The 3,854-nt window shown below is 49.2% G+C and overlaps 1 long non-coding RNA gene across 1 annotated transcript; it reads left to right on the forward strand.

The window, feature by feature from the left end:
• The first annotated feature begins 368 nt into the window (after positions 1-368).
• Positions 369-1,106, forward strand: LOC125760349 (uncharacterized). The gene is made up of 2 exons (XR_007417899.1): positions 369-765; positions 913-1,106. It is a non-coding gene; the product is annotated as an uncharacterized LOC125760349 (long non-coding RNA).
• The last annotated feature ends 2,748 nt before the right edge of the window (positions 1,107-3,854 follow it).

Consider the following 3,854-nt stretch of genomic DNA (forward strand, 5'->3'; position numbering starts at 1 on the left):
GCATTTCGACCGATCGACACATGGCCAGCGGATCTTGGCATTCCACAAGCGACTACGCACGGTCTACTAGATTCACCAAGCACCTCGGAGTGGTGCCATCTGCGCATCGAAACGAGCTGGATGACAAAGCATCGTGGTACGCTTCCGGATCCGCCTACTACTGGCTACAAAAGGGAGCCCCTGAACCAATACCCACTGGGACACGGCGCTCTTCTCGGCCGTCACTCACTCTGTTCAATGTATCAGGTGCTGATCGGGCTCATGGCAGCTGTGGCGACGTATGCTACACCCGTGGCATTTCGACCGATCGACACATGGCCAGCGGATCTTGGCATTCCACAAGTAGTGTTGCCATCGCTTAGCGTCAGACATCCGCTAAAAAGCAATGAGAAATCCGCCAGATTCCGCTAGATTCTAAAACATATCCGCTAAATTTCCCGCTAGGGCCTATTTTATTCAAAAAATACTGCAATTTCGTATGATAAATACCTTTATCATTCTTAAAAGCTCCCCAGAACTACGAGAGCTGAAATAACATATAAAATAGTCTTTCAAGGAGTCTAACTAGAACACTTGAGGCTTCGGTGCTGCGGTGGTCGTCATTGGTGAACCTCATCACAGATGAGGCTAAAAGTTATAAATGTTCACACTGATCAAAAAAAAAACTCACAGGTCAACGAAAAACACATCGAGGTCTTCGTCGCCGCTGTTGTCGTCTGACACCATCTCCACAGGACCGCTGGTACTCGTTGAGGGACCAGACAGGTGACTTGGTTGCACATACGTTGCAGATGTCCCGATTGCACTAACAACTGCCGCGGGAAGTTCTTAATCAAAACAACTTTTCTGGTGTCGCTTCAGCCCCGCTCTTACGACGAGGATGGCATTTGTTGTTTCAGGCTTCTCAGACAGGTGACTTGGTTGCACATACGTTGCAGATGTCCCGATTGCACTAACAACTGCCGCGGGAAGTTCGTAATCAAAACAACTTTTCTGGTGTCGCTTCAGCCCCGCTCTTACGACGAGGATGGCATTTGTTGTTTCAGGCTTCAGCTTGTTCCTCAGCTTGGATTTTACTATGTTAAGCTGACTAAATGTCCTCTCTACTTCGGCATTTGAATACGGCAGCACGAGCATCGACATGGCAAATCCGGCCAGCTCAGCGAACGGGTTTTCGCCGCAGGCGTCCTTATAGGAGTGAACTTCACACCAGAACGACTGCGTGGACGATATTTGCTTCCAGTCCAGGAGGGTGATTTTGCCCCACTGGTTTTGAATTTTTTTTATCGTTTCAGGGGGCACTGCCATTGCTTCCAGCAGAGGAATCAATGGCTCCTTCACGACGCACAAAGCGTTTTCGACCGATAAGAGTGATGTTTTCTGGAGAACTGTGATGTTGTCGGGAAGTCGCTGTCTGATTTCATCTACTAGCGTGGTAATAAACCTTATGCAGCTTTCTCGCATCACAGCTTCATCTGCGACAGAGAACTCGTCGGTCTTCTGAGTTTTCATGTTGTCAACGTACGTCTCAAACAGGTAGCCCAGATATGGCTTGGGATTCAAGTGGTCCTCAAGTCTGCACGTCAGAACGTCAATCTGCTCTGTCGGAATTACGACTTTTTCAACCAAGCTTGAAAGCAAAGTCATGAGGTCTTTCAGCAGCTTTGTCCGATCCGCATCTTTCGCCTCGAATGCCTTGTTAACCTTCTGAACATCTGTCAGAATCGGTCTCAAAAAAAGCAAGTACCCCAGATTGATCTGGATTTTGTACATACCATACAGCACCTCTGCCGCATAGCACTTTTCAGTGCGCCTTGCAATCTCGAAGTGCGCCTTCAATTCGGTCCACTGGTCTACGATCCTCGATACGGCTATTTTGAGGGATAGCCATCGCGTCCTGCACGTTTGCACAATCTTCAGTGGTTCATCGCCGTCATTCATCAGACCGTAGAGCTTCTTGTACGCCATTTGCCGGGCAGGGGATCTTGCGAACCAGTTGTACGTTTCGCTTATTAGGTATTCTAAGATTCTCGGCAATGCTTCCGCCGTAGCAGCCGACGTGGCTAGCTGCAAAGAGTGGCAGACGCAGCGTATCAGTACGAGGTGGGAAGCCTCAGCTTTCAACTTCCGATGAACGCCATTATTGATCCCCGTCATTACGCTAGCGTTGTCTGTCCCTACGCCTCTCATCCTTTCCAGTTTAAGACAGTACTCCATCAGAGTGGATTTCACGGCCGCCACAATTCCATCTGCCGTGCACGTGCACAAGTTAAGGGATGTGGTCATGATCCTTGACTTGGTGACACTGTGATAGATGATAGAAATGGCAAGGAATTTTGTGACACTGATGTCGGTCGACTCATCTATGATCAAGCTGTAATAGCTGTCCCCAATGTCCTGTGCCAGATCCGCCTTGAAGTGTGGGCCAAGAACGTTCTTAATCACGGAAGCGCACTTGGAGCGGCGCATTTGATACGCTCTTGCAGCTTCGCTGTCAGGAAACGACTTCTTATAGAGTTGGCACAAGTGATCGGCAGTCATAATTGAAGAATGTTCGGCGATAAATAGAGCAGTTCTGCCCTCAGTGGCATTCCCTGGTTGCACTTGCCTTTTTGTAGTGAAGCCCAGTTGCTTCTGGATCGAAGAACTGCCAGCCAGTTCCCTATGCTTCTTGGTGTTCGCATGAGCTTTCAGGTCCGAATATCTGCTGCCTAGTTGACAGCCACAGTGCCTGCACGCCGCAACTTGTTTTCCATCAGCAGACGCTTTGCACTCCAGCCATTTGCTGAGTAAGGGATCCTTTAACCACTCCGTCCTGAACTTCTGCGAATATACCACTTTCGGCATAACTCACGAGGAAGGGGAGTCAGAACAATAAACATAACCGTTTTTCGACACAAAGCAGTCGGACGTCTTCCTTTGTTCTCTGCAACTTCGAACGCAAAAAAACAACTGGGTGGCTACTTCGCCAATCGCCTCGCTTCCCACCGGGACTACAGGCGCCCTTTGCCGCTTGCGGTGCAAATAGCGAGCCCGCTCCCTGCACGATAGCGGACTCACTGTTTGCACGGCAAGCGGCAGGGGGCGCGCAGAGTCCACAGATTGGTACATCGCAGCTCGTCCGTTATTTATTACTCAGAAAGCGATTGCCGCTTTGAAACCTCGCGGATTTGTTTGTCTAAGATAGGCGGAGCAAGTGAACAGGAGCCTCTGAAGTTAAACAATTTCCGCATTTTTAGAGAACACGGAAATGGTTTCTTGCAGGGCGATTTTGAATCAGTCCACTGCGTGAGGTATCCGCCAGAAACCCGCTATGTACAAAAATGGCCCGTCAGAAAATCCGCTAGCCGCTAGACCGATTTTTTTCCCGTCAAAATAAAATAAAATCCGCCAGACTTAGCGGGAAATCCGCTAAATTGGCATCACTGTCCACAAGCGACTACGCACGGTCTACTAGATTTACCAAGCACCTCGGAGTGGTGCAATCTGCGCATCGAAACGAGCTGGATAACAAAGCATCGTGGTACGCTTCCGGATCCGCCTACTACTGGCTACAAAAGGGAGCCCCTGAACGGGACACGGCGCTCTTCTCGGCCGTCACTCACTCTGTTCAATGTATCAGATTAGTTATTTAAGCCATTGTAATTGCTTTAGAAGCAGTGATGTCATGCTTTTTAGAGTGTCGTGTCCCATTAACTGTAAACGGCTTATCTGGACGTGCTATACTGTTGCTCAAGAGTGTACGGCTGCCGCATTGAATTGGTCTGTTTTGGAGGGTTACGATGTGGCCTCGAAGACATTACTGCTCTTGGCTGGTGACATAGAACAAAACCCTGGTCCTATGTCTGTGCCTG

Source organism: Rhipicephalus sanguineus, chromosome 11 (assembly GCF_013339695.2).
Source record: "Rhipicephalus sanguineus isolate Rsan-2018 chromosome 11, BIME_Rsan_1.4, whole genome shotgun sequence".
Lineage (NCBI taxonomy): Eukaryota > Metazoa > Arthropoda > Arachnida > Ixodida > Ixodidae > Rhipicephalus > Rhipicephalus sanguineus.